The sequence below is a fragment of the Alligator mississippiensis genome, chromosome 1 (genome assembly GCF_030867095.1).
Source record: "Alligator mississippiensis isolate rAllMis1 chromosome 1, rAllMis1, whole genome shotgun sequence".
Lineage (NCBI taxonomy): Eukaryota > Metazoa > Chordata > Crocodylia > Alligatoridae > Alligator > Alligator mississippiensis.
This window is the reverse complement of record NC_081824.1, coordinates 448,850,510-448,869,934: the sequence shown is the minus strand read 5'-3', so window position 1 is coordinate 448,869,934 and position 19,425 is coordinate 448,850,510. Positions and strand designations below refer to the sequence as shown.

Genomic DNA, 19,425 nt, shown 5'->3' with positions numbered 1-19,425 from the left:
CCAACCAGTAGCTGGGGGAACGCGTTTGTTCCCCAGAGCGAGCGAGCGAGCGAGCGAGCCCCAAGGAAGGGAAGGGAAGGGAAGGGAAGGGAAGGGAAGGGAAGGGAAGGGAGGACGACCCGGTCGAACGGTCCTCAACTAACTAACTCCTACAAGGCTGTTTCAGGCTGGACACGAGGAAGAATTGCTTTCCTGTCCGAGCCCCCAAGGCAAGGTCTGTCGGGAACAGCCTGCCACCGGAGGTGGTTCGGTTCGGTTCGGTTCGGTTCGGTTCGGTTCGAGCGCCTGCCTCCCTTGAACCCCTTCGACAGCAAACGGGATGCTTCTCTTGCTGGGATCCACTGAGCCCAGCGGACGGACGGACTTCCTTCCTTCCTTCCTTCCTTCCTTCCTTCCTTCCTTCCTTCCGGCCGGCCGGCCCTTTGGGCAGGCGGGGCTGGACGGACTCGATGATCTTCCGAGGTCCCTTCCAGCCCGAACGTCGATGAACTCGTCGAGTCGAGGAAGGAGCGGCACGCACCTGCCCGCCCGCCCGCAGGAGAGAGAGCGAGCCAGCCAGTCGCTCAGTCGCCAGGCTCCGGGACCGGCCGCCGCCGCCGCCGGGGCCGCCCCCGGCCCTGCTCGCCGGGCCCCCTGGGCCGCCGGCCCGGGGTGCCCGCTCCCCCTCCGGCCTCGAGCAGGTTATCGCTTCTCGGCCTCTTGAAGGCTCAGATCAAGTGTAGTATCGGCTGTTTTCAGTGGAAAAACTGACGTGCTAGGCATGCGGGGTCTTTAGACACCCATGAGCAGCGCAGCGCACGAGACGGAGGAGACAGTGACACAGAGTGGAATGGCTGCTTCGAAGGCGAGGTCGGATATGCAGATGAATATGCAGATGAGTATGCAGATTACGGCGGAGGCAGGAACCGAGGCGGAGAGAGTCCGGGAGCAGAGACGTCGGTTGGCGAACCATATCGGTGACTGGGCGGAGACCAGAGATGGTGAGCAAATGGCGATGGAGGAGGAGAAGGAGGAGGAGGGGTGGACCCGCGTTCAACGGAAAGGGAAGGCCCACGTGGGAGCGGGGGGGCAGAAGACCCCTGAAGATGGAGGAGGAGCCTCGCCGGCGGCAGGAAGTCGTCGGGAGACACCAGGGCCAGAGGCAGAAGCAGAGCCTGAAGAAGCAGGAAATGGTGGCCAGGGCACAAAATGGAGGGTGAAAATAACCCTCAGCCCTGAGGGCTACAAAGGAAGTAAGACACTGAGGCGTGGGGAGTTCATGGCAGAGGTGCTCCTGAAGCTTCTCAAAGTGAACCCGAGAGACTTGTACTGTGTAATTGCTTTCGATAACAGAAAAGTTTGGAATGTCACGTTCGAAAATGGGAGCAGTTACGCAGCATTTTGGAAGGCACATGAGGAGGCCCAGAACAGAGGGGATTTGGAGGGCCTGGTTTTTGACATGGGGCGGAGAGCACGAGAGAGAATTCTCTACATCAAGATGTTTACTGAGGTGGACCAAAAAGAAGAAGTTAAAAGATGGCTGGAGCAGAGGGTGGAACGGGTGGCTGTTGTCGAGAGAGAGTGTGATCGCTGGGGGGTGTGGACCGGGGCATGGAAAGCAAAGGTGACGCTCTGCGAGGTGGTGGGAAAGCCCGGGGCAGTCAAGCACTTAGCTTCGGCGGTGCAAATTGGGCCATGCAGAGGTTACGTGGTATATCACGATCAGCCCAAGTTGTGTAACCGGTGCGGGCAAGAGGGGCATTTGGCGGCGTTCTGTCGCCTTACTGTGTGTTACCGCTGTCGGGGCCTGGGGCACACAGCCCAATTCTGTAAGGGGAGCATTGTGTGTCCAGGGTGCGGGCAGGAGGGACACACGCAGCAGGCGTGCCCCTCGTCCTACGCTAACCGCGTACGGATGGCGGGGAGTCGTGAGGAGGCCCGGGAGGAAACGAGAATACTGGAGGAGGAGGAGGAGGAGGCGCAGAGGTTGGTGCCAGAGCAAGGGGACGAGATGTGCGTGGAGGAAACGCAGGTTGAGGAAAGATTCGAGAACGAGGAGAAGGTTTACGAGGGGATCGAAGAGGCAGCCAAAGAGCTGGTGGAGGAGGAAAATGTGGAGAAGTGGACACAGAAAACAGAGGAGGAAGGAAGGGAGGCTGAGGGATTGCAACACTTGAGGGGTATGGTAGCAGATTTGGAAAGGCAACATGGAAAGGGACAAAAGCCGAGTCGTATAAAAGAGAAAGCGTGGGTAGAACAACTGGAGGAGATGGAGGCCATTGAGCAAGGGCGAGACGGGAGTCTCAAGAAAAGGAAGAACTCCGGCGGGGAGGAAAAGGAGACGAAGAAGCCGGGGGTACAAACCGACGGTGGAAAGGAAAGAGGGAAAGGGAAGAAGAAAGAAAAGGGAGAGGGGGAAAGGGAAACGGCAGACATTTTGGGATTTTTGAACCCAAAAGCAGTGGGGGAGCGTTTGAAAACTTCAGGGAAATGGCGGAAAGGGGTGGAATCCGTGCTGGAGACATCGGAGAGTGAGAGTGGGGAAGAAGTGTGAAAAAGGGGAAGTTTTTGTTGTTGCTACTCGCCATGGCAGGGGCATTGTGTGTTGTCTCCTTAAATGTGAGGAGTCTAGCGTCTAAGAAACGGTGGGAAAGGATGGGAGGGTTTTTGAGGGCGGTGAGGGCTGATATTATTTGTTTACAAGAGTGTGGGATCGGGTGGGAAGAAGATTACGGGGTGCTACGGAGAAGATGGGACAAGGGAAGATCGTGGTGGGCGGGGGCGGGTGGAAATAAAGCGGCGGGGGTGGGAATCTTAGTGGATGAAACACGGGTAACAGTAACCGGGGTAGAGGTCTTAGTTGAGGGGCGCCTGCAACACATGAAGGTGGAGGTGGGGGGGGAGGAGGTGGGGGTTTTCAATGTCTACGCCCCGGCGGTGAAGGAGGAACGGAGGGAATTCTTTCGGAGATTGGCGATATGTGGGGGAGGGGGAGGGAAGAAAGTTTTTGTCGGAGATTTCAACTGCATTCTCGAGGGAGGAGATAGGGAAGGGGGGGTTGGCGGGGGAAGTTTGGATAGTACAGGGAGGTGTTTGGGGAATTGGATTCGGGAAGAGGGGCTGGTGGATGTCTGGAAGGGAGAGCGGGTGGGAACGAGGATTGACCCCAGGGGACAGAAGGTTTCGAGAATTGATTTTGTGTTGGTTTCGGAAGGAGTGGGGGTGGAAAGGAAGGAGGTGGTGGAAGTGGGTTTTAGTGATCACAAGATGTTGAGGGTACAGTTACGGGTCGGGGGAGGGAGAGGGAAGGGGGTGTGGAAGCTGAACACGAGGGTGCTGGACGACGAACGGGTGTGTAAAGCCTTTGGGAGGGAATATGAGAGGTGGAGAACAACAAGAGTGCTGTTTAAATCACATTGGGATTGGTGGAGGGTTATGAAGGAGAAGATCAAGGGGTGGTTTAGTAGAGTTGGAAAACGGCAAGCGTGGGAGAAGAGGAAGGAGCTGGGGAGATTGCAGGGGAAGGTTCAGGGGCTGATTCGAGAAGCGATGGGGGGAAAGGAAGTGAAGCGGGAGCTGGGGGAGGCGAAACGGGCGGTAGAGGAATGGTTTCGGGGGAAGGAACAGGAAAGGATGTTTTTAGCACGGGCTCCGTGGATGGGGGAGGGGGAGGAATGGGGGAAGTATTTTGCAGGCAGAGTTAGAAAAGGGAGCAAGGAAGTGGGGGCGGTGGTGACAGGGAAGGGAGTGCGGGTCGAGTCGCAAAGGGAGGTGTTAAAGGAGGTGACAGGTTTCTACGCGGAGCTGTATAAAAAGCGAGAGGTGGATGGGATGGCGGGGGAGAGGTTTTTGGGGGAGCTGGAAAAGAGGGTAGAAGAAAGGGAGAGGGTGGATTTGGAGAGGGACGTCACGGAGGAAGAAGTGAAGGAGGTGTTGGGGCAGATGAAGAAGGGGAAGACGCCGGGTTTGGATGGGTTGCCGGCTGAATTTTACGAGCGTTTCTGGGGGGTGGTGGGGGAGGATGTGGTGGAGATGTTTCGGGAGGTGATGGAATCAGGGGTGGTCGGGGAGGGCTTTGCGGTGGGGGTGGTGGTGTTGTTGCATAAGAAAGGGGACAAGGAAGTGTTGAAGAACTGGAGACCGATTACTTTATTGAATGTGGATTACAAGTTGTTCTCAAAGGTGCTGGCAACAAGGATGGGGAAGGTGATGGGAGAGGTGGTGGGGGAAGATCAGACGTGTGCAGTGAAGGGTAGGAGGCTGGGGGATACGCAGTGGGTATGGAGAGATACTTTGGAGTACGTGGGAGAAAGGGGGTGGAAAGTGGTGATGGGTAGTGTAGATCTAGAGAAGGCATATGACAGTTTGGAGCATGGTTTCCTGTTTAAGGTGTTGGACCGGATGGGCTTCCCTGGGAAATTTGTGGGGTGGGTGAGAGCCCTGTATAGAGGGGCGAGGAGCAGGATCTCGGTGAAGGGCGTTTTGGGAGAGGAATTCAGGGTGGAGAGAGGGGTGCGCCAGGGGTGCCCCCTATCTCCGGAGCTGTTTGTGTGCGGCATAGAGCCGTTGGCACAGAGAGTGAGGAGAGATGGGAGAGTGAGAGGAATACCGGTACCGGGGGGAGGAGAAGTGAGAGTGACTCTGTATATGGATGACGTGATGTTTATGGTGCGGGATAGGGGGTCCTTGGAGAGGGTGGTGGAAAGCATTAAGGAATATGGGGAAGCAGCGGGGCCACGAGTGAACACAGGGAAAAGCAGTTTGTTAGCGGTGGGGGAATGGGCCGGGCTGGAGGAGGTGGGGTGGCAGGTAGAGAAGGAGGGTTTGAAGGTGTTGGGAGTCTATATGGATGTGAAGGGGAAGGGGGAACGGGCGTGGGAGGCGCTTCGAGGGCAGGTGAGGAAGGTGGTAGGACTATGGCGAACGAGGAAGTTGACGTTTCGGGGAAAGGTGGGGATTATGAAACAGTTTCTGCTGCCAACAATTTTGTTTGTGGCAACGGTATACCCGCCTACCTGGTTGCAGGTGAGGCGGGTGCAAAGGGAGATATGTCTCTTTTTCTGGGGTGGGCAGACGGAGAAGGTGGCGAGGAGGGAGCTATATAAGGGGGAGAACTTGGGAGGCTGGGGCGTGCCGGAACTAGAGGTGTTCCTGTACGTGCACTTTTGGAAAGGGGTGGTGCGAATTGCGGGTTTGGAGGGAAGGAAAGCGGCGGCGTTGTGCAGATATTGGGCGGGAAGGTTTTTAAGGAGGTTGGGATTATACGGAGAGAGGTGGACGGGCTTGTGGGCCGAGAGACCGCCCAAGTGGTATGCACGGGCCTGGGCCTTTTTGAGAGCGAAGGGGCTGGAGGAGTTAGGGTGCGAGGGACTGAGAGAAGCAAAGAAGGTGCTGAGAGGAATCAGAGCGAAGGACGAGATGGCAGATATAGGAGAGTTGTCAGAAGGGCAGGTGGGAAGGGCCTGGAAGGGGATAGTGGGGAAAAGATGGAAGGGGGAGCACGAGGATTTTGCGTGGCGAGCGGTCAGGAAAGTGCTACCGGTGAGGGCAGAGCAGCGGAAATGGGGTCTGCTAAGGTCAGGGGAGTGTCCGAGGGAACTGTGCAGCAGGGAGGAAACGGTGTTCCACGTGCTATGGGAATGCTCATATGCACAGAAGGTTTGGCAGAAGGTGGCGAAGTTTTGTAAAGAGATAGGGTGGGGGGATTGCGTGAGCTACGAGGGAGCGATGTACGGACTGGCGAGGCATAAAGCGTGGGAATGGGAGATTCGGGTTTTACTGTTGTGTACAAGGATGGCACTGTGGAAAACGCGATGTTTATTGGTACAGAAGGGGCTTTATTTCGCGCCACGGGAATGTGTGTATTTAGCGTACGCAGAGTTGGGGTACTATCGACGGAAAGGAGAAGGAGAGTGGGAAGGTATTGAGTGGCAGAAACTGTTTGAGTGAGAGGGCAGGGAAGGGGTGGGAAAGGTGGAGGAAACTGTTTGGATAGATGTTATGTTATGTGATGTTATTTTATGTTCAGCGTTGTTACTTAAGGGAGAGCTAAAATGGTTTTGTAGTTTGAACCTGTAACAAAGAGACAAGCGCTTTCCAGTTTTGTACGGGAAGGTTTGTTGTGCTGTGATGTGAAGGAGAGAGGTTTTTCCTGGTGGTGGTGAAGGAAGGATGCTTTTAATAAAAATAAAAAAAAAAAAAAAAAAAAAAAAAAAAAAAAAAAAAAAAAAAAAAAAAAAAAAAAAAAAAAAAAAAAAAAAAAAAAATCTGTTCTTATCAGTTTAATCGCTGATACGTCCTCGATGTGAGGACCGACGCATTAAACGCATTTTTGGTGCCGGGAGCGGGCCTCGGAGCTTGCTCCAGCCCCTCCACGCATCGGCCCGGTATTGCAGTGCCTCCGGGCCCGGTGCCTGCTCCCCTCCCGGGGGAGCGCCGCCTTCCTCCTCTCTGGGTTCCAAAAGCAGCGGCAGCGGCAGCAGGGGCGGGGCCCCTGGGCGGCCCCAGGGGGCAGGCCCTATGCAAAGGGCTGGCTGCCGCCGCGGGGCGGGCAGCCCACTGGCAGGGGAGGGAGCGCGCGCCCTCCTGCTCGGCAGGCAGCACGGCCCCGCTGCCGCCGCCGCCTCCCGCCGGGGGGGAGGCCGGGGCCCCGGGCGGGACCCCGGGGCCCGGGCCGGGGCGGGCAGGCGGGCGGGGGGTGCGGGGCGGGAGCCCGCCCAGCTCGCCGGGGCCCGCCGCGGGCCCGGAAGCGGCGCCCGGAGGGTGGGTCGGGGAGGCCGGGGCCCTCCCGGCTATTGGCAGGCAGGCCTTGCAGCCTCCTTTTCCGCGTCGGCCTGCGAGGCCCCTTAAGACCAGACGCTGCCTTCGTCGAGCGACGGCGTCGTCGTCGTCGCCGCCGCCGCCGCCCAAAGCCAGAGCGGGCGAGCGGCGGGGCGTGTGCAAGCGCAAGTCAAGTGAAAGCAGTAGACGGAGACCGGGGCAAGCGGAAGGAAGGAAGGAAGGAAGGAAGGAAGGAGGCCCGAGTGGAGTCGAGCCTAGCCTGCAGCGCGATGCTACCAGCTAGTGGAGCGACCCAAGCGCTGGCTTGCGTCCAGAGATGCTTCTCGAGCAAACCCCGGGCGGGCGGGCAGGCCGTCCTTCTCCCCTTGTACTCGGCCTCGGCTGGAGTGCTGCGGTCGCTCGGTCGGTCGGTCGGTTTTGGGCTGGCTCCACAATTCCAAAAGGACGGGCGTGACGTGGAGAAGCTGGAGAGAGTCCGTCCAGAGAAGAGCCACGCCAGCCGCGCGCGCGATCACAGGTCAGGGAAGCCGACCCTACCGTGACAGGCTGAGAGCCCTGCCTGCCTGCCTGCCTGCCTGCCTGCCTGCCTGGAGAAAGCCCAGGCTCGCTCGCTCGCTCGCTCGCTCGCTCGGGGGCGGTCTGATGGCCACCTCGAAGTTGACCACCAACCAGTAGCTGGGGGAACGCGTTTGTTCCCCAGAGCGAGCGAGCGAGCGAGCGAGCCCCAAGGAAGGGAAGGGAAGGGAAGGGAAGGGAAGGGAAGGGAAGGGAAGGGAAGGGAGGACGACCCGGTCGAACGGTCCTCAACTAACTAACTCCTACAAGGCTGTTTCAGGCTGGACACGAGGAAGAATTGCTTTCCTGTCCGAGCCCCCAAGGCAAGGTCTGTCGGGAACAGCCTGCCACCGGAGGTGGTTCGGTTCGGTTCGGTTCGGTTCGGTTCGGTTCGAGCGCCTGCCTCCCTTGAACCCCTTCGACAGCAAACGGGATGCTTCTCTTGCTGGGATCCACTGAGCCCAGCGGACGGACGGACTTCCTTCCTTCCTTCCTTCCTTCCTTCCTTCCTTCCTTCCTTCCGGCCGGCCGGCCCTTTGGGCAGGCGGGGCTGGACGGACTCGATGATCTTCCGAGGTCCCTTCCAGCCCGAACGTCGATGAACTCGTCGAGTCGAGGAAGGAGCGGCACGCACCTGCCCGCCCGCCCGCAGGAGAGAGAGCGAGCCAGCCAGTCGCTCAGTCGCCAGGCTCCGGGACCGGCCGCCGCCGCCGCCGGGGCCGCCCCCGGCCCTGCTCGCCGGGCCCCCTGGGCCGCCGGCCCGGGGTGCCCGCTCCCCCTCCGGCCTCGAGCAGGTTATCGCTTCTCGGCCTCTTGAAGGCTCAGATCAAGTGTAGTATCTGTTCTTATCAGTTTAATCGCTGATACGTCCTCGATGTGAGGACCGACGCATTAAACGCATTTTTGGTGCCGGGAGCGGGCCTCGGAGCTTGCTCCAGCCCCTCCACGCATCGGCCCGGTATTGCAGTGCCTCCGGGCCCGGTGCCTGCTCCCCTCCCGGGGGAGCGCCGCCTTCCTCCTCTCTGGGTTCCAAAAGCAGCGGCAGCGGCAGCAGGGGCGGGGCCCCTGGGCGGCCCCAGGGGGCAGGCCCTATGCAAAGGGCTGGCTGCCGCCGCGGGGCGGGCAGCCCACTGGCAGGGGAGGGAGCGCGCGCCCTCCTGCTCGGCAGGCAGCACGGCCCCGCTGCCGCCGCCGCCTCCCGCCGGGGGGGAGGCCGGGGCCCCGGGCGGGACCCCGGGGCCCGGGCCGGGGCGGGCAGGCGGGCGGGGGGTGCGGGGCGGGAGCCCGCCCAGCTCGCCGGGGCCCGCCGCGGGCCCGGAAGCGGCGCCCGGAGGGTGGGTCGGGGAGGCCGGGGCCCTCCCGGCTATTGGCAGGCAGGCCTTGCAGCCTCCTTTTCCGCGTCGGCCTGCGAGGCCCCTTAAGACCAGACGCTGCCTTCGTCGAGCGACGGCGTCGTCGTCGTCGTCGTCGCCGCCGCCGCCGCCCAAAGCCAGAGCGGGCGAGCGGCGGGGCGTGTGCAAGCGCAAGTCAAGTGAAAGCAGTAGACGGAGACCGGGGCAAGCGGAAGGAAGGAAGGAAGGAAGGAAGGAAGGAGGCCCGAGTGGAGTCGAGCCTAGCCTGCAGCGCGATGCTACCAGCTAGTGGAGCGACCCAAGCGCTGGCTTGCGTCCAGAGATGCTTCTCGAGCAAACCCCGGGCGGGCGGGCAGGCCGTCCTTCTCCCCTTGTACTCGGCCTCGGCTGGAGTGCTGCGGTCGCTCGGTCGGTCGGTCGGTTTTGGGCTGGCTCCACAATTCCAAAAGGACGGGCGTGACGTGGAGAAGCTGGAGAGAGTCCGTCCAGAGAAGAGCCACGCCAGCCGCGCGCGCGATCACAGGTCAGGGAAGCCGACCCTACCGTGACAGGCTGAGAGCCCTGCCTGCCTGCCTGCCTGCCTGCCTGCCTGCCTGGAGAAAGCCCAGGCTCGCTCGCTCGCTCGCTCGCTCGCTCGGGGGCGGTCTGATGGCCACCTCGAAGTTGACCACCAACCAGTAGCTGGGGGAACGCGTTTGTTCCCCAGAGCGAGCGAGCGAGCGAGCGAGCCCCAAGGAAGGGAAGGGAAGGGAAGGGAAGGGAAGGGAAGGGAAGGGAAGGGAAGGGAGGACGACCCGGTCGAACGGTCCTCAACTAACTAACTCCTACAAGGCTGTTTCAGGCTGGACACGAGGAAGAATTGCTTTCCTGTCCGAGCCCCCAAGGCAAGGTCTGTCGGGAACAGCCTGCCACCGGAGGTGGTTCGGTTCGGTTCGGTTCGGTTCGGTTCGGTTCGAGCGCCTGCCTCCCTTGAACCCCTTCGACAGCAAACGGGATGCTTCTCTTGCTGGGATCCACTGAGCCCAGCGGACGGACGGACTTCCTTCCTTCCTTCCTTCCTTCCTTCCTTCCTTCCTTCCTTCCGGCCGGCCGGCCCTTTGGGCAGGCGGGGCTGGACGGACTCGATGATCTTCCGAGGTCCCTTCCAGCCCGAACGTCGATGAACTCGTCGAGTCGAGGAAGGAGCGGCACGCACCTGCCCGCCCGCCCGCAGGAGAGAGAGCGAGCCAGCCAGTCGCTCAGTCGCCAGGCTCCGGGACCGGCCGCCGCCGCCGCCGGGGCCGCCCCCGGCCCTGCTCGCCGGGCCCCCTGGGCCGCCGGCCCGGGGTGCCCGCTCCCCCTCCGGCCTCGAGCAGGTTATCGCTTCTCGGCCTCTTGAAGGCTCAGATCAAGTGTAGTATCTGTTCTTATCAGTTTAATCGCTGATACGTCCTCGATGTGAGGACCGACGCATTAAACGCATTTTTGGTGCCGGGAGCGGGCCTCGGAGCTTGCTCCAGCCCCTCCACGCATCGGCCCGGTATTGCAGTGCCTCCGGGCCCGGTGCCTGCTCCCCTCCCGGGGGAGCGCCGCCTTCCTCCTCTCTGGGTTCCAAAAGCAGCGGCAGCGGCAGCAGGGGCGGGGCCCCTGGGCGGCCCCAGGGGGCAGGCCCTATGCAAAGGGCTGGCTGCCGCCGCGGGGCGGGCAGCCCACTGGCAGGGGAGGGAGCGCGCGCCCTCCTGCTCGGCAGGCAGCACGGCCCCGCTGCCGCCGCCGCCTCCCGCCGGGGGGGAGGCCGGGGCCCCGGGCGGGACCCCGGGGCCCGGGCCGGGGCGGGCAGGCGGGCGGGGGGTGCGGGGCGGGAGCCCGCCCAGCTCGCCGGGGCCCGCCGCGGGCCCGGAAGCGGCGCCCGGAGGGTGGGTCGGGGAGGCCGGGGCCCTCCCGGCTATTGGCAGGCAGGCCTTGCAGCCTCCTTTTCCGCGTCGGCCTGCGAGGCCCCTTAAGACCAGACGCTGCCTTCGTCGAGCGACGGCGTCGTCGTCGTCGTCGTCGTCGTCGCCGCCGCCGCCGCCCAAAGCCAGAGCGGGCGAGCGGCGGGGCGTGTGCAAGCGCAAGTCAAGTGAAAGCAGTAGACGGAGACCGGGGCAAGCGGAAGGAAGGAAGGAAGGAAGGAAGGAAGGAGGCCCGAGTGGAGTCGAGCCTAGCCTGCAGCGCGATGCTACCAGCTAGTGGAGCGACCCAAGCGCTGGCTTGCGTCCAGAGATGCTTCTCGAGCAAACCCCGGGCGGGCGGGCAGGCCGTCCTTCTCCCCTTGTACTCGGCCTCGGCTGGAGTGCTGCGGTCGCTCGGTCGGTCGGTCGGTTTTGGGCTGGCTCCACAATTCCAAAAGGACGGGCGTGACGTGGAGAAGCTGGAGAGAGTCCGTCCAGAGAAGAGCCACGCCAGCCGCGCGCGCGATCACAGGTCAGGGAAGCCGACCCTACCGTGACAGGCTGAGAGCCCTGCCTGCCTGCCTGCCTGCCTGCCTGCCTGCCTGGAGAAAGCCCAGGCTCGCTCGCTCGCTCGCTCGCTCGCTCGGGGGCGGTCTGATGGCCACCTCGAAGTTGACCACCAACCAGTAGCTGGGGGAACGCGTTTGTTCCCCAGAGCGAGCGAGCGAGCGAGCGAGCCCCAAGGAAGGGAAGGGAAGGGAAGGGAAGGGAAGGGAAGGGAAGGGAAGGGAGGACGACCCGGTCGAACGGTCCTCAACTAACTAACTCCTACAAGGCTGTTTCAGGCTGGACACGAGGAAGAATTGCTTTCCTGTCCGAGCCCCCAAGGCAAGGTCTGTCGGGAACAGCCTGCCACCGGAGGTGGTTCGGTTCGGTTCGGTTCGGTTCGGTTCGGTTCGAGCGCCTGCCTCCCTTGAACCCCTTCGACAGCAAACGGGATGCTTCTCTTGCTGGGATCCACTGAGCCCAGCGGACGGACGGACTTCCTTCCTTCCTTCCTTCCTTCCTTCCTTCCTTCCTTCCTTCCGGCCGGCCGGCCCTTTGGGCAGGCGGGGCTGGACGGACTCGATGATCTTCCGAGGTCCCTTCCAGCCCGAACGTCGATGAACTCGTCGAGTCGAGGAAGGAGCGGCACGCACCTGCCCGCCCGCCCGCAGGAGAGAGAGCGAGCCAGCCAGTCGCTCAGTCGCCAGGCTCCGGGACCGGCCGCCGCCGCCGCCGGGGCCGCCCCCGGCCCTGCTCGCCGGGCCCCCTGGGCCGCCGGCCCGGGGTGCCCGCTCCCCCTCCGGCCTCGAGCAGGTTATCGCTTCTCGGCCTCTTGAAGGCTCAGATCAAGTGTAGTATCTGTTCTTATCAGTTTAATCGCTGATACGTCCTCGATGTGAGGACCGACGCATTAAACGCATTTTTGGTGCCGGGAGCGGGCCTCGGAGCTTGCTCCAGCCCCTCCACGCATCGGCCCGGTATTGCAGTGCCTCCGGGCCCGGTGCCTGCTCCCCTCCCGGGGGAGCGCCGCCTTCCTCCTCTCTGGGTTCCAAAAGCAGCGGCAGCGGCAGCAGGGGCGGGGCCCCTGGGCGGCCCCAGGGGGCAGGCCCTATGCAAAGGGCTGGCTGCCGCCGCGGGGCGGGCAGCCCACTGGCAGGGGAGGGAGCGCGCGCCCTCCTGCTCGGCAGGCAGCACGGCCCCGCTGCCGCCGCCGCCTCCCGCCGGGGGGGAGGCCGGGGCCCCGGGCGGGACCCCGGGGCCCGGGCCGGGGCGGGCAGGCGGGCGGGGGGTGCGGGGCGGGAGCCCGCCCAGCTCGCCGGGGCCCGCCGCGGGCCCGGAAGCGGCGCCCGGAGGGTGGGTCGGGGAGGCCGGGGCCCTCCCGGCTATTGGCAGGCAGGCCTTGCAGCCTCCTTTTCCGCGTCGGCCTGCGAGGCCCCTTAAGACCAGACGCTGCCTTCGTCGAGCGACGGCGTCGTCGTCGTCGCCGCCGCCGCCGCCCAAAGCCAGAGCGGGCGAGCGGCGGGGCGTGTGCAAGCGCAAGTCAAGTGAAAGCAGTAGACGGAGACCGGGGCAAGCGGAAGGAAGGAAGGAAGGAAGGAAGGAAGGAGGCCCGAGTGGAGTCGAGCCTAGCCTGCAGCGCGATGCTACCAGCTAGTGGAGCGACCCAAGCGCTGGCTTGGGTCCAGAGATGCTTCTCGAGCAAACCCCGGGCGGGCGGGCAGGCCGTCCTTCTCCCCTTGTACTCGGCCTCGGCTGGAGTGCTGCGGTCGCTCGGTCGGTCGGTCGGTTTTGGGCTGGCTCCACAATTCCAAAAGGACGGGCGTGACGTGGAGAAGCTGGAGAGAGTCCGTCCAGAGAAGAGCCACGCCAGCCGCGCGCGCGATCACAGGTCAGGGAAGCCGACCCTACCGTGACAGGCTGAGAGCCCTGCCTGCCTGCCTGCCTGCCTGCCTGCCTGCCTGGAGAAAGCCCAGGCTCGCTCGCTCGCTCGCTCGCTCGCTCGGGGGCGGTCTGATGGCCACCTCGAAGTTGACCACCAACCAGTAGCTGGGGGAACGCGTTTGTTCCCCAGAGCGAGCGAGCGAGCGAGCGAGCCCCAAGGAAGGGAAGGGAAGGGAAGGGAAGGGAAGGGAAGGGAAGGGAGGACGACCCGGTCGAACGGTCCTCAACTAACTAACTCCTACAAGGCTGTTTCAGGCTGGACACGAGGAAGAATTGCTTTCCTGTCCGAGCCCCCAAGGCAAGGTCTGTCGGGAACAGCCTGCCACCGGAGGTGGTTCGGTTCGGTTCGGTTCGGTTCGGTTCGGTTCGGTTCGAGCGCCTGCCTCCCTTGAACCCCTTCGACAGCAAACGGGATGCTTCTCTTGCTGGGATCCACTGAGCCCAGCGGACGGACGGACTTCCTTCCTTCCTTCCTTCCTTCCTTCCTTCCTTCCGGCCGGCCGGCCCTTTGGGCAGGCGGGGCTGGACGGACTCGATGATCTTCCGAGGTCCCTTCCAGCCCGAACGTCGATGAACTCGTCGAGTCGAGGAAGGAGCGGCACGCACCTGCCCGCCCGCCCGCAGGAGAGAGAGCGAGCCAGCCAGTCGCTCAGTCGCCAGGCTCCGGGACCGGCCGCCGCCGCCGCCGGGGCCGCCCCCGGCCCTGCTCGCCGGGCCCCCTGGGCCGCCGGCCCGGGGTGCCCGCTCCCCCTCCGGCCTCGAGCAGGTTATCGCTTCTCGGCCTCTTGAAGGCTCAGATCAAGTGTAGTATCTGTTCTTATCAGTTTAATCGCTGATACGTCCTCGATGTGAGGACCGACGCATTAAACGCATTTTTGGTGCCGGGAGCGGGCCTCGGAGCTTGCTCCAGCCCCTCCACGCATCGGCCCGGTATTGCAGTGCCTCCGGGCCCGGTGCCTGCTCCCCTCCCGGGGGAGCGCCGCCTTCCTCCTCTCTGGGTTCCAAAAGCAGCGGCAGCGGCAGCAGGGGCGGGGCCCCTGGGCGGCCCCAGGGGGCAGGCCCTATGCAAAGGGCTGGCTGCCGCCGCGGGGCGGGCAGCCCACTGGCAGGGGAGGGAGCGCGCGCCCTCCTGCTCGGCAGGCAGCACGGCCCCGCTGCCGCCGCCGCCTCCCGCCGGGGGGGAGGCCGGGGCCCCGGGCGGGACCCCGGGGCCCGGGCCGGGGCGGGCAGGCGGGCGGGGGGTGCGGGGCGGGAGCCCGCCCAGCTCGCCGGGGCCCGCCGCGGGCCCGGAAGCGGCGCCCGGAGGGTGGGTCGGGGAGGCCGGGGCCCTCCCGGCTATTGGCAGGCAGGCCTTGCAGCCTCCTTTTCCGCGTCGGCCTGCGAGGCCCCTTAAGACCAGACGCTGCCTTCGTCGAGCGACGGCGTCGTCGTCGTCGTCGTCGCCGCCGCCGCCGCCCAAAGCCAGAGCGGGCGAGCGGCGGGGCGTGTGCAAGCGCAAGTCAAGTGAAAGCAGTAGACGGAGACCGGGGCAAGCGGAAGGAAGGAAGGAAGGAAGGAAGGAAGGAGGCCCGAGTGGAGTCGAGCCTAGCCTGCAGCGCGATGCTACCAGCTAGTGGAGCGACCCAAGCGCTGGCTTGCGTCCAGAGATGCTTCTCGAGCAAACCCCGGGCGGGCGGGCAGGCCGTCCTTCTCCCCTTGTACTCGGCCTCGGCTGGAGTGCTGCGGTCGCTCGGTCGGTCGGTCGGTTTTGGGCTGGCTCCACAATTCCAAAAGGACGGGCGTGACGTGGAGAAGCTGGAGAGAGTCCGTCCAGAGAAGAGCCACGCCAGCCGCGCGCGCGATCACAGGTCAGGGAAGCCGACCCTACCGTGACAGGCTGAGAGCCCTGCCTGCCTGCCTGCCTGCCTGCCTGCCTGCCTGGAGAAAGCCCAGGCTCGCTCGCTCGCTCGCTCGCTCGCTCGGGGGCGGTCTGATGGCCACCTCGAAGTTGACCACCAACCAGTAGCTGGGGGAACGCGTTTGTTCCCCAGAGCGAGCGAGCGAGCGAGCGAGCCCCAAGGAAGGGAAGGGAAGGGAAGGGAAGGGAAGGGAAGGGAAGGGAAGGGAGGACGACCCGGTCGAACGGTCCTCAACTAACTAACTCCTACAAGGCTGTTTCAGGCTGGACACGAGGAAGAATTGCTTTCCTGTCCGAGCCCCCAAGGCAAGGTCTGTCGGGAACAGCCTGCCACCGGAGGTGGTTCGGTTCGGTTCGGTTCGGTTCGGTTCGGTTCGAGCGCCTGCCTCCCTTGAACCCCTTCGACAGCAAACGGGATGCTTCTCTTGCTGGGATCCACTGAGCCCAGCGGACGGACGGACTTCCTTCCTTCCTTCCTTCCTTCCTTCCTTCCTTCCTTCCTTCCGGCCGGCCGGCCCTTTGGGCAGGCGGGGCTGGACGGACTCGATGATCTTCCGAGGTCCCTTCCAGCCCGAACGTCGATGAACTCGTCGAGTCGAGGAAGGAGCGGCACGCACCTGCCCGCCCGCCCGCAGGAGAGAGAGCGAGCCAGCCAGTCGCTCAGTCGCCAGGCTCCGGGACCGGCCGCCGCCGCCGCCGGGGCCGCCCCCGGCCCTGCTCGCCGGGCCCCCTGGGCCGCCGGCCCGGGGTGCCCGCTCCCCCTCCGGCCTCGAGCAGGTTATCGCTTCTCGGCCTCTTGAAGGCTCAGATCAAGTGTAGTATCTGTTCTTATCAGTTTAATCGCTGATACGTCCTCGATGTGAGGACCGACGCATTAAACGCATTTTTGGTGCCGGGAGCGGGCCTCGGAGCTTGCTCCAGCCCCTCCACGCATCGGCCCGGTATTGCAGTGCCTCCGGGCCCGGTGCCTGCTCCCCTCCCGGGGGAGCGCCGCCTTCCTCCTCTCTGGGTTCCAAAAGCAGCGGCAGCGGCAGCAGGGGCGGGGCCCCTGGGCGGCCCCAGGGGGCAGGCCCTATGCAAAGGGCTGGCTGCCGCCGCGGGGCGGGCAGCCCACTGGCAGGGGAGGGAGCGCGCGCCCTCCTGCTCGGCAGGCAGCACGGCCCCGCTGCCGCCGCCGCCTCCCGCCGGGGGGGAGGCCGGGGCCCCGGGCGGGACCCCGGGGCCCGGGCCGGGGCGGGCAGGCGGGCGGGGGGTGCGGGGCGGGAGCCCGCCCAGCTCGCCGGGGCCCGCCGCGGGCCCGGAAGCGGCGCCCGGAGGGTGGGTCGGGGAGGCCGGGGCCCTCCCGGCTATTGGCAGGCAGGCCTTGCAGCCTCCTTTTCCGCGTCGGCCTGCGAGGCCCCTTAAGACCAGACGCTGCCTTCGTCGAGCGACGGCGTCGTCGTCGTCGCCGCCGCCGCCGCCCAAAGCCAGAGCGGGCGAGCGGCGGGGCGTGTGCAAGCGCAAGTCAAGTGAAAGCAGTAGACGGAGACCGGGGCAAGCGGAAGGAAGGAAGGAAGGAAGGAAGGAAGGAGGCCCGAGTGGAGTCGAGCCTAGCCTGCAGCGCGATGCTACCAGCTAGTGGAGCGACCCAAGCGCTGGCTTGCGTCCAGAGATGCTTCTCGAGCAAACCCCGGGCGGGCGGGCAGGCCGTCCTTCTCCCCTTGTACTCGGCCTCGGCTGGAGTGCTGCGGTCGCTCGGTCGGTCGGTCGGTTTTGGGCTGGCTCCACAATTCCAAAAGGACGGGCGTGACGTGGAGAAGCTGGAGAGAGTCCGTCCAGAGAAGAGCCACGCCAGCCGCGCGCGCGATCACAGGTCAGGGAAGCCGACCCTACCGTGACAGGCTGAGAGCCCTGCCTGCCTGCCTGCCTGCCTGCCTGCCTGCCTGGAGAAAGCCCAGGCTCGCTCGCTCGCTCGCTCGCTCGCTCGGGGGCGGTCTGATGGCCACCTCGAAGTTGACCACCAACCAGTAGCTGGGGGAACGCGTTTGTTCCCCAGAGCGAGCGAGCGAGCGAGCGAGCCCCAAGGAAGGGAAGGGAAGGGAAGGGAAGGGAAGGGAAGGGAAGGGAGGACGACCCGGTCGAACGGTCCTCAACTAACTAACTCCTACAAGGCTGTTTCAGGCTGGACACGAGGAAGAATTGCTTTCCTGTCCGAGCCCCCAAGGCAAGGTCTGTCGGGAACAGCCTGCCACCGGAGGTGGTTCGGTTCGGTTCGGTTCGGTTCGGTTCGGTTCGGTTCGAGCGCCTGCCTCCCTTGAACCCCTTCGACAGCAAACGGGATGCTTCTCTTGCTGGGATCCACTGAGCCCAGCGGACGGACGGACTTCCTTCCTTCCTTCCTTCCTTCCTTCCTTCCTTCCGGCCGGCCGGCCCTTTGGGCAGGCGGGGCTGGACGGACTCGATGATCTTCCGAGGTCCCTTCCAGCCCGAACGTCGATGAACTCGTCGAGTCGAGGAAGGAGCGGCACGCACCTGCCCGCCCGCCCGCAGGAGAGAGAGCGAGCCAGCCAGTCGCTCAGTCGCCAGGCTCCGGGACCGGCCGCCGCCGCCGCCGGGGCCGCCCCCGGCCCTGCTCGCCGGGCCCCCTGGGCCGCCGGCCCGGGGTGCCCGCTCCCCCTCCGGCCTCGAGCAGGTTATCGCTTCTCGGCCTCTTGAAGGCTCAGATCAAGTGTAGTATCTGTTCTTATCAGTTTAATCGCTGATACGTCCTCGATGTGAGGACCGACGCATTAAACGCATTTTTGGTGCCGGGAGCGGGCCTCGGAGCTTGCTCCAGCCCCTCCACGCATCGGCCCGGTATTGCAGTGCCTCCGGGCCCGGTGCCTGCTCCCCTCCCGGGGGAGCGCCGCCTTCCTCCTCTCTGGGTTCCAAAAGCAGCGGCAGCGGCAGCAGGGGCGGGGCCCCTGGGCGGCCCCAGGGGGCAGGCCCTATGCAAAGGGCTGGCTGCCGCCGCGGGGCGGGCAGCCCACTGGCAGGGGAGGGAGCGCGCGCCCTCCTGCTCGGCAGGCAGCACGGCCCCGCTGCCGCCGCCGCCTCCCGCCGGGGGGGAGGCCGGGGCCCCGGGCGGGACCCCGGGGCCCGGGCCGGGGCGGGCAGGCGGGCGGGGGGTGCGGGGCGGGAGCCCGCCCAGCTCGCCGGGGCCCGCCGCGGGCCCGGAAGCGGCGCCCGGAGGGTGGGTCGGGGAGGCCGGGGCCCTCCCGGCTATTGGCAGGCAGGCCTTGCAGCCTCCTTTTCCGCGTCGGCCTGCGAGGCCCCTTAAGACCAGACGCTGCCTTCGTCGAGCGACGGCGTCGTCGTCGTCGTCGTCGCCGCCGCCGCCGCCCAAAGCCAGAGCGGGCGAGCGGCGGGGCGTGTGCAAGCGCAAGTCAAGTGAAAGCAGTAGACGGAGACCGGGGCAAGCGGAAGGAAGGAAGGAAGGAAGGAAGGAAGGAGGCCCGAGTGGAGTCGAGCCTAGCCTGCAGCGCGATGCTACCAGCTAGTGGAGCGACCCAAGCGCTGGCTTGCGTCCAGAGATGCTTCTCGAGCAAACCCCGGGCGGGCGGGCAGGCCGTCCTTCTCCCCTTGTACTCGGCCTCGGCTGGAGTGCTGCGGTCGCTCGGTCGGTCGGTCGGTTTTGGGCTGGCTCCACAATTCCAAAAGGACGGGCGTGACGTGGAGAAGCTGGAGAGAGTCCGTCCAGAGAAGAGCCACGCCAGCCGCGCGCGCGATCACAGGTCAGGGAAGCCGACCCTACCGTGACAGGCTGAGAGCCCTGCCTGCCTGCCTGCCTGCCTGCCTGCCTGCCTGGAGAAAGCCCAGGCTCGCTCGCTCGCTCGCTCGCTCGCTCGGGGGCGGTCTGATGGCCACCTCGAAGTTGACCACCAACCAGTAGCTGGGGGAACGCGTTTGTTCCCCAGAGCGAGCGAGCGAGCGAGCGAGCCCCAAGGAAGGGAAGGGAAGGGAAGGGAAGGGAAGGGAAGGGAAGGGAAGGGAGGACGACCCGGTCGAACGGTCCTCAACTAACTAACTCCTACAAGGCTGTTTCAGGCTGGACACGAGGAAGAATTGCTTTCCTGTCCGAGCCCCCAAGGCAAGGTCTGTCGGGAACAGCCTGCCACCGGAGGTGGTTCGGTTCGGTTCGGTTCGGTTCGGTTCGGTTCGAGCGCCTGCCTCCCTTGAACCCCTTCGACAGCAAACGGGATGCTTCTCTTGCTGGGATCCACTGAGCCCAGCGGACGGACGGACTTCCTTCCTTCCTTCCTTCCTTCCTTCCTTCCTTCCTTCCTTCCGGCCGGCCGGCCCTTTGGGCAGGCGGGGCTGGACGGACTCGATGATCTTCCGAGGTCCCTTCCAGCCCGAACGTCGATGAACTCGTCGAGTCGAGGAAGGAGCGGCACGCACCTGCCCGCCCGCCCGCAGGAGAGAGAGCGAGCCAGCCAGTCGCTCA

General features: G+C 64.8%; 6 non-coding genes and 1 pseudogene across 6 annotated transcripts; all 7 read left to right on the top strand.

Moving 5' to 3' along the window:
- Positions 1-6,227: 6,227 nt before the first annotated feature.
- Positions 6,228-6,399, top strand: LOC132247886 (U2 spliceosomal RNA; annotated as a pseudogene).
- A 1,712-nt stretch (positions 6,400-8,111) lies between these two features.
- Positions 8,112-8,306, top strand: LOC132247799 (U2 spliceosomal RNA). Its single transcript, XR_009459238.1, has one exon. It is a non-coding gene; the product is annotated as a U2 spliceosomal RNA (small nuclear RNA).
- Positions 8,307-10,024: 1,718 nt separating this feature from the next.
- On the top strand, positions 10,025-10,219 carry LOC132247798 (U2 spliceosomal RNA). Its single transcript, XR_009459237.1, has one exon. It is a non-coding gene; the product is annotated as a U2 spliceosomal RNA (small nuclear RNA).
- A 1,719-nt stretch (positions 10,220-11,938) lies between these two features.
- Positions 11,939-12,133, top strand: LOC132247797 (U2 spliceosomal RNA). The gene has a single exon (XR_009459236.1). It is a non-coding gene; the product is annotated as a U2 spliceosomal RNA (small nuclear RNA).
- A 1,699-nt stretch (positions 12,134-13,832) lies between these two features.
- Positions 13,833-14,027, top strand: LOC132247796 (U2 spliceosomal RNA). Its single transcript, XR_009459235.1, has one exon. It is a non-coding gene; the product is annotated as a U2 spliceosomal RNA (small nuclear RNA).
- A 1,713-nt stretch (positions 14,028-15,740) lies between these two features.
- LOC132247795 (U2 spliceosomal RNA) lies at positions 15,741-15,935 on the top strand. Its single transcript, XR_009459234.1, has one exon. It is a non-coding gene; the product is annotated as a U2 spliceosomal RNA (small nuclear RNA).
- A 1,699-nt stretch (positions 15,936-17,634) lies between these two features.
- LOC132247794 (U2 spliceosomal RNA) lies at positions 17,635-17,829 on the top strand. Its single transcript, XR_009459233.1, has one exon. It is a non-coding gene; the product is annotated as a U2 spliceosomal RNA (small nuclear RNA).
- The last annotated feature ends 1,596 nt before the right edge of the window (positions 17,830-19,425 follow it).